The sequence below is a fragment of the Bos indicus x Bos taurus genome, chromosome 27 (assembly GCF_003369695.1).
Source record: "Bos indicus x Bos taurus breed Angus x Brahman F1 hybrid chromosome 27, Bos_hybrid_MaternalHap_v2.0, whole genome shotgun sequence".
NCBI classification, from domain to species: Eukaryota; Metazoa; Chordata; class Mammalia; order Artiodactyla; family Bovidae; genus Bos; species Bos indicus x Bos taurus.
In genome coordinates this window covers 26,344,041-26,353,885 of record NC_040102.1, presented here as the reverse complement: position 1 = coordinate 26,353,885, position 9,845 = coordinate 26,344,041, and the positions used below count along the sequence as shown (strand labels likewise).

General features: G+C 39.3%; 1 pseudogene; it reads right to left on the bottom strand.

Moving 5' to 3' along the window:
• Nucleotides 1-9,107: 9,107 nt before the first annotated feature.
• LOC113884866 lies at nucleotides 9,108-9,631 on the bottom strand (annotated as a pseudogene).
• Nucleotides 9,632-9,845: the final 214 nt, after the last annotated feature.

The window sequence follows — 9,845 nt, the reverse complement described above, 5'->3', positions numbered from 1 at the left end:
CCACAGTTTATTGTGATCCACACAGTCAAAGGCTTTGGCATAGTCAATAAAGTAAAAATAGATGTTTTTCTGGAACTCTCTTGCTTTTTCCATGATCCAGCGGATGTTGGTAATTTGATCTCTGGTTCCTCTGCCTTTTCTAAAACCAGCTTGAACATCAGGAAGTTCACGGTTCACATATTGCTGAAGCCTGGCTTGGAGAATTTTGAGCATTACTTTACTAGCGTATGAGATGAGTGCAATTGTGCGGTAGTTTGAGCATTCTTTGGCATTGCCTTTCTTTGGGATTGGAATGAAAACTGACCTTTTCCAGTCCTGTGGCCACTGCTGAGTTTTCCAAATTTTCTGGCATATTGAGTGTAGCACTTTCACAGCATCATCTTTCAGGATTTGAAATAGCTCAATTGGAATTCTATCACCTCCACTAGCTTTGTTCATAGTGATGCTTCCCAAGGCCCACTTGACTTCACATTCCAGGATGTCTGGCTCTAGGTCAGCGATCACACCATTGTGATTATCTGGGTCGTGAAGATCTTTTTTGTACAGTTCTTCTGTGTATTCTTGCCACCTCTTCTTAATATCTTCTGCTTCTGTTAGGTCCATACCATTTCTGTCCTTATTGTGCCCATCTTTGCATGAAATGTTCCTTTGGTATCTCTGATTTTCTTGAAGAGATCTCTAGTCTTTCCCATTCTGTTGTTTTCCTCTATTTCTTTGCATTGATCGCTGAACAAGGCTTTCTTATCTCTTCTTGCTATTCTTTGGAACTCTGCATTCAGATGTTTATATCTTTCCTTTTCTCCTTTGCTTTTCGCTTCTCTTCTTTTCACAGCTATTTGTAAGGCCTCCCCAGAAAGCCATTTTGCTTTTTTGCATTTCTTTTCCATGGGGATGGTCTTGATCCCTGTTTCCTGTACAATGTCACGAACCTCATTCCATAGCTCATCAGGCACTCAATCTATCAGATCTAGGCCCTTAAATCTATTTCTCACTTCCACTGTATAATCATAAGGGATTTGATTTAGGTCATACCTGAATGGTCTAGTGGTTTTCCCTACTTTCTTCAGTTTAAGTCTGAATTTGGCAATAAGGAGTTCATGGTCTTTTTTTACTCAATATACACTCCTTGAGATTTATACAAGTTAAGTGTATCATTATTTATTCTCTCACAATAGAAACAGTGAGAGACTTTATTTTGGGGGGCTCCAAAAACACTGCAGATGGTGACTGCAGCCATGAAATTAAAAGATGCTTGCTCTTTGGAAGAAAAACTATGACCAACCTAGACAGCATATTAAAAAGTAGAGACATTACTTTGCCAACCAAGATCCTTCTAGTCAAAGCTATCATTTTTCCAGTAGTCATGTATGGATATGAGAGTTGGACTATAAAGAAAGCTGAGTGCAGAAGAATTGATGCTTTTGAACTGGGGTGTTGGAGAAGACTCTTGAGAGTCCCTTGGACTGCAAGGAGATACAACCAGTCCATCCTGAAGGAAATCAGTCCTGAATATTGGACTGAAGCTGAAACTCCAATACTTTGGCCACCTGATGCAAAGAGCTGACTCATTTGAAAAGACCCTGATGCTGGGAAAGATTGAAAGTGGGAGGAGAATTGGACGACAGAGGACAAGATGGTTGGATGGCATCACTGACGGGATGGACGTGAGTTTGAGTAGGCTGTGGGAGTTGGTGATGGACAGGGAAGCTTGGCTTGCTGCAGTCCATGGGGTCGCAAAGAATTGGACATGACCAAGTGACTGAACTGAACTGATAGTAAACACATTTTTAGTTTTGTAAGAAAATGCCATATTTATTTTTCAGAGTGATTCCAGAAATCTACTTGGGATCCTAAGCTCCACAGGTGGAGGGAGAAACTCCACAAGGGCAGGCAAAGACTGATCAGGGAGCTGTAAGGTGATTGAACCATACAGCTCATGTAAGTAAGGAAACATTTAGACTCTAACTGACCAGCATCGAAGTCCTCCCTCTAGGAGAGGAATAAACAAACATTTTATGTAAATGACCAGGTAGCGGTCATTTCTATAAATGAGTAGATAGCAAATATTTTAAGCTTTGCAGGTCATGTAGTCTCTATGTCAAATACTTAGCTCTACTATTGTGGCACAAAGGCAGCCATTCGTAATAAATAATCAAATGGTTATGGCTGTGTTCCAATAAAACTTTATTTACAAAAACAGTCCATGGGCTAGATTTGGCCTGTAGACCATGGTTTTCTGACCATTCTGTGAGGCATTTATGAGACCACAAGAGAGTTTTACTTAAAGGCTTCTTTAGAACTGCTCTAAAAAAACTTTATCACAAAAGGATCAAGTTGACTTTAGAAAAGAAGTCATAAAAGGATCAATTTGATCCATAAGTAACAACTTTCTGCAAAAACAAAGAGCAACACTTTTAAAGAAAAAGAACAAAATTCAGATATTCAATATCATGTTAACCATTACATTTTTTAAAATACTTTTTTTTTTTTTTGCTGTGGCAGCTTTTTTGGCTCTCGCAGAACGTGGGATCTAGTTCCATGAAGTGAAGTGAAGTCGCTAAGTCGTGTCTGACTCTTTGCAGTCCCATGGACTGTAGCCTACCAGGCTACTCCGACCATGGGATTTTCCAGGCAGAGTACTGGAGTGGTTGCTATTTCCGTCTGCAGGGGTTCTTCCCGAAACAGGGATTGAACCTGGGTCTCCCGCATTATATTCGGATGCTTTACCATCTGAGCCACCAGGGAAGAGCCTAGTTCCATGACCAGGGATCAAACCTGGGCCTCCTGACTTGGGAGTCTGGAGTCTTAACACTGGACCACCAGGGAAGTCCCTCAGCCATTAAATTAAAAAATAACTAGGTATGACAAGAAGCAGGAGAAGGTGACACATAAGCAGAAGAAAAGCAGGGGAAACAGACTCAGAAATTACATAGATGATTGAATTAGCAGACATGACTTTAAAATAGGCCAACAAGGAAAAATGGCTACATCAGAGTGGTGAAATTATGGATGATTTTTAAAATTTTCTAAATATATATATATATATATGGAAAAGTTTCAAATGTTAGCATATTATGTAACTCTAAGTAAAATAATATTGTTTTGCAAACTTTAATATATTCTTTTCTCATTTAATGTTATGTTAAATTGTTCAAAGTTAATATGTATAGCCCTAAGTTTTTGAACTGTGGTGTTGGAGAAGACTCTTGAGAGTCCCTTGGACTGCAAGGAGATCCAACCAGTCCATTCTGAAGCAGATCAGCCCTGGGATTTCTTTGGAAGGAATGATGCTAAAGCTTAAACTCCAGTACTTTGGCCACCTCATGTGAAGAGTTGACTCATTGGAAAAGACTCTGATGCTGGGAGGGATTGGGGGCAGGAGGAGAAGGGGACGACAGAGGATGAGATGGCTGGATGGCATCACTGACTCGATGGATGTGAGTCTGAGTGAACTCTGAGAGTTGGTGATGGACAGGGAGGCCTGGCGTGCTGCGATTCATGGGGTCACAAAGAGTCGGACACGACTGAGCGACTGAACTGAACTGAACTGAATTTATTTTCACTTATGCATAGTATTCCAATATAAGAACATGGATGTCTGTTTTTCTGATGAGGGACATTTAATTCCAAGAAAAGAGAAGTGATAAAGACCCAGTTGAGGATAGTGATTACCTCTGAAGAGAGGAAGGAGGATGGAAAAGGGATGGATATTTGGAGCTATACAGTGTGGTAAAACTTCATTTCTTAAGCCAAAATGTGTGGATGTTCACTGTATTATTCTTTTCTCCCTTTTAAAAAATTGAAAAAAGAATAAAAACAATTGAGATATAGTTGAGGTACAATATTATATAAGTTATAAGTGTACAACACAGTGATTCACAATGTTTGAAGATTATACTCCACTTATAGTTATTAATAAATATTGGCAATATTCCCTATGTTGTACAATATATCCTTGTAGCTTATTTATTTAATACCTAACAGTGTATCTATTGTACCTCTTAATCCCCTAATCATATCTTGCGTCTTGTCACTTCTCTCTCCCCAGTGGTAACTGGTAATTTGTTCTCTATATCTGTGAGTCCTTTTGTTATATGCACTAGTTTGCTTTATTTTTAGATTCCATATATAAATAATACCATACAGTATTTGTCTTTTTAAAAAATGTATTTTAAATTGAAGCATAGATAATTGCTTTACAATATTGTGTTCGTTTCTGCCATACATCAACATGAATCAACCATATGTCTTCTCCTTGAGCCTCCCTCCCACATCCCACCCCTTATTTCACTTAGCATAATACCTTTCAAGTCCATCCATGATGTTACAGATGGCAAAATTTCATCATTTTTTATGACTGAGCAGTATTTCACTGTGTGTATGTATATATATGTATAGTATATAGAACTAATTTTATATATATATATATATATATATATATATAGTTCTAATAATTTTTTGGTGGCATCTTTAGGATTTTCTAAATATAGTATAATCTGCAGGGACAGATTTACTTCTTCCTTTCCAATTTGAATTGCTCTTATTTCTTTTTCTTGTCTGATTTTTAAATTACTGATTCAGTTTCCTTACTGGTAATTAGTCTGCTCGTATTTTGTAAGTTTTACTGGTTCAGTTTTGGTATATTGCACGTTTCTAAGAATTTGTCCATTCCTCCTGCTGCTGCTAAGTCGCTTCAGTCGTGTCCGACTCTGTGCGACCCCATAGATGGCAGCCCAACAGACTCCCCCGTCCCTGAGATTCTCCAGGCAAGAACACTGGACTGGGTTGCCATTTCCTTCTCCAATGCATGAAAGTGAAAAGAGAAAATGAAGTCGCTCAGTCGTGTTCGACTCTTTGCAACCCCACAGACTGCAGCCTACCAGGCTCCTCCGTCCATGGGATTTTCCAGGCAAGAAAGAGTACTGGAGTGGGGTGCCATCGCCTTCTCCTCCATTCCTCCTAGATTGCCCATTTTCAGATCAGATCAGATCAGTCACTTAGTGGTGTCCAACTCTTTGCGACCCCATGAATTGCAGCACGCCAGGCCTCCCTGTCCATCACCAACTCCCGGAGTTCACTCAGACTCACGTCCATCGAGTCAGTGATGCCATCCAGCCATCTCATCCTCTGTCGTCCCCTTCTCCTCTAGCCCCCAATCCCTCCCAGCATCAGAGTCTTTTCCAATGAGTCAGCTCTTCGCATGAGGTGGCCAAAGTACTGGAGTTTCAGCTTTAGCATCATTCCTTCCAAAGAAATCCCAGGACTGATCTCCTTCAGAATGGACTGGTTGGATCTCCTTGCAGTCCAAGGGACTCTCAAGAGTCTTCTCCAACACCACAGTTCAAAAGCATCAATTCTTCGGCGCTCAGCTTTCTTCACAGTCCAACTCTCACGTCCATACATGACCACAGGAAACTAGACAAACCTCTGTTGGCAAAGTTATATCTCTGCTTTTGAATATGCTATCTAGGTTGGTCATAACTTTCCTTCCAAGGAGTAAGCGTCTTTTAATTTCATGGCTGCAGTCACCATCTGCAGTGATTTTGGAGCCCAGAAAAATAAAGTCTGACACTGTTTCCACTGTTTCCCCATCTATTTCCCATGAAGTGATGGGACCGGATGCCATGATCTTAGTTTTCTGAATGTTGAACTTTAAGCCAACTTTTTCACTCTCCACTTTCACTTTCATCAAGAGGCTTTTGAGTTCCTCTTCACTTTCTGCCATAAGGGTGATGTCATCTGCATATCTGAGGTTATTGATATTCCTCCCGGCAATCTTGATTCCAGCTTGTGCTTCTTCCAGTCCAGTGTTTCTCATGATGTACTCTGCATAGAAGTTAAATAAACAGGGTGACAATATACAGCCTTGACGTACTCCTTTTCCTATTTTGAACCAGTCTGTTATTCCATGTCCAGTTCTAACTGTTGCTTCCTGACCTGCGTACAGATTTCTCAAGAGGCAGATCAGGTGGCCTGGTATTCCCATCTCTTTCAGAATTTTCCACAGTTTATTGTGATCCACACAGTCAAAGGCTTTGGCATAGTCAATAAAGTAAAAATAGATGTTTTTCTGGAACTCTCTTGCTTTTTCCATGATCCAGCGGATGTTGGTAATTTGATCTCTGGTTCCTCTGCCTTTTCTAAAACCAGCTTGAACATCAGGAAGTTCATGGTTCACATATTGCTGAAGCCTGGCTTGGAGAATTTTGAGCATTACTTTACTAGTGTGTGAGATGAATGCAACTGTGCCATAGTTTGAACATTCTTTGGCATTGCCTTTCTTTGGGATTGGAATGATTGGATTGCCCATTTTATTGGTGTATAATTGGTCATAGTTATCTCTTATGATCCTTTATATTTCTATGGTGTCAACTATAATGTCTCTTTTTTAATTTCTGATTTTATTGATTTGGGCCTGCTCTTTTTTTTTTTTTCCCTTGATGGATCTGGGTAAAAGTTTATCTGTTTTTTTTTTTTTAATTTTTTTCTAATCTTTTCAAAGAGCCAGCTCTTAGTTTCATTGATCTTTCCAAATTTTTTTTAGGTCTCAATTTATTTCTGCTCTGATCTTTCTTATTTCTTTCCTTCTATTAACTTTGGGTATTATTTGTTCTTATTTTTCTAGTTTCTGTAGGTATAAGGTAGGTTACTAATTTGAGGTTTTTCTTGTTTCCTGAAGTAGGCCTGTATTGCTATAAAATTCCCTCTTAGAGCTTCTTTTGCTGCACCCCATAGATTTGACTCAGGGGTAAAGAATCCGCCTTCGATGCAGGAGATGCATCAGGGGCTGCAGGTTCAATCCCTGGGTCGGGAAGGTCCCCTGGAGAAGGCAACCCACTCCAGTATTCTTGCCTGGAAAATTCCATAGGCACAGGAGCCTGGTGGGCTATAGTGCATGCAGTTGCAAAGAGTCAGACATCACTTAGTGATTAAACAGCAACAGCAATGGATTCTGAATCATTGTGTTTCCATTTTCACATATCTCTGGGTATTTTAAATTTTTCTTCTTTGATTTATTCATCGACCCATTGGTTGTTTAGTAGCATATTGTTTAGCCTTCCATGTATTTGTGCTATTGTGCAGGTTTTTTATTAACTTAAAAAGTTACATAAAAACTCAGTTGTGTCCGACTCTTTGTGACCCCATGGAAAGTCCATGGAATTCTCCAGGCCAGAATACTGAAGTGGGTAGCCATTCCCTTCTCCAGGGGACCTTCACAACCCAGGTATGGAACCCAGGTCTCCCACATTGCAGGCAGATTCTTTACCAGCTGAGCTACCAGGGAAGCCCATTAGCTTATAGTTGATTTCCAGTCTCATAGCATTGTGGTAGGAGAAGATGCTTGATATGATTTCAGTCTTCTTACATTTATTGAGACTTGTGGCTAGCATGTGATGTATCCTGGAGAATGTTCCATGTGTATTTGAAAAAAGAATGTATTCCACTGCTTTTGGAAGGAGTGTTACATGTATCCATCTGATCTAATGTGTTGTGTAAGGCCAGTGTTTCCCTACTGCTTTTCTGTCTGGGTGATCTGTCCAGATATATCTGATATAATATCAAAAATATACAAAGAACTCCAACAATTCAACATCAAAAAAAACAAACAACCCTGATTTGAAAATGGGAGAGGATCTGAATGGACATTCTCCAAAGAAGAGATACAGATGGCCAACAGACACATGAAAAATGCTCAACATCACTAATCATCAGGGTGATGTAAATCAAACCCACAATGAGATATCACCTCACACCTGTGAGTGGCTATTATCAAAAAGACAACAAATAACAGGTGTTGGTGATGATGTGGAGAAAAGAGAACACTTGTGTACTCTTGATGGAAATATAAATTGGACAGTGACTATGGAAAACAGTGTGGCATTTCCTCTAGAAATTAAAAATAGGATGACCCTATGATCCAGCAATTCCACTTCTGGATATTTTCCCAAGGAAAACAAAAACACTAATTTGAAAAGGTATATGCAACCATAAGTTCATCTCGGTCTTATTCAAATAACCAAAATAAGGAAGCAACCTAAATACCCATGGATAGACGAATGGATAAAGAATGAAATGGAATACGACCCAGTCATAAAAAAGAATGGGATATTGTCATTTGTGATAACATGAAGGAAACTAGAGGGTACAGTGCTATGTAAAATAAGGCAGACAGAGAAAAACAAATAGTGTATGATTTTACTTATATGTGGAATCTAAAAAGCAAAACAAATGACACTCAAAACAGAAACCATCATATACACAGAGAAGAAACAGGTGGCTGCTGGAGTGGGAGGTGATGGGTAGAGGAATGAGCAGGTGAGGGAGATTAAGAGGCAGAAACTTACAAAACAAGTAAGTCATGGGGATGAAATATACATTGTAAAAAAAGAAGTGATTACAGAAATAATAAAACATGTTTAGATTCAGAATAGGTATATGTTATTTCTAAAGCTTTTTAATCATCTCCCCCACCTATATTCTTTGAAAATACATTAGCAAAACAATTAGAGATCAAAAGGGTAATCAGTGCGTATATGATTTCTGTCTCGATATGTCTGCTGAGGGAGTGGCCCATTTTCCAACAAAGGAGCCTTGCTCTTCCCTTGGAAAAATTCCTCTTATTATAAAACTTGCTTTTTGTTAATCTCACATTCAATTATAGTTATTGTTCTCTGTCTCTTCAGTATTCATTCGTTTTCTCAATACGAAACAATGAAATTGTGTAATTGAGTAATCCTTATATTATTTCTTTCTCATTATTTCTATCCCTCTTATAAATAACTGTAATTATTTTCACATATGCATCATGAGAAATTTATATTTCATTGAGCAACTGGGATGTGCAAGCTTCTTTGTGTACTACTATTTCCTGTACGGACTTCTCAGATTGTTTATTGGAGTACCATTTCTACCTTCCTTCTAACAATAGCTCTTGACCTATTAGCTTAAAATAAGACAGAGTTGTAATATAAATATCACTTATGAGTCATGAATACATTTCCTATAAATTACACTTTAGAAAAAAATGCATAGGGAGAGGCTACAATTAAATTTTTTTTTCATTTTAACAGTTTTTAATGAAAGCTATAGACAAGATGACTTTATTCCTACATCTTCTTAATTGTTTCTTCCTTATATTTGCCCTTTTCCTTTCCTACTTGGCAAGATTTGGGTTTATGTTCAAGGATCTTTTCGCAGGCTTTGTCCAGTTTTAGTCAGGTGATAACTACTTGCTGGGGTGAATGCCCACATGGACAGTCATGCCATTAGCCTTCTCCCACTGCACTCGTTCAATGCAAATGACGTATTTCTTCCTGTAAACCTGAACTATTTTGCCAATTTGCTGCCCTTTGTAATGCCCTTATACAACCTGAACTTCATCATCCTTTCGGATGGGCATGGACTGAATGTTGTACTTCTGTCTTAGCTCTTTAGAAAGAGAAGACAAATTTCCTGAGAATGTGGGAAGGCGCATTGAAATGACTTTTTCGGTTTTTGCTTCCGTCAGAAGTCACAAAGGGATTGAACTTCATTTTGGCCGATAGTGCTTCAGCGATGGCCACAGAAGGGAAGAACAATTTTTGAAATGTTTTATTGGGTGCACTGGGTCTTCGTCGCTGTGTGAGGGCTTTCTCTAGTTGTGAGCAGGGGTGGCTCTCTAGTTGCCGTGCTTGCGCTTCTCAATGTGGAGGCTTCTCTTGTTGTAGACCCTGGGCTCTCGGCGCATAGGCTTCAGCAGTTGTGGTGCATGGGCTTAGCTGCCCTGAAGCATGTGGGATCTCCCCAGACCAGGGAGCGAACCAGTGTCTACTGCATTGGTGGGCAGATTCTTAACCTCTGTACTA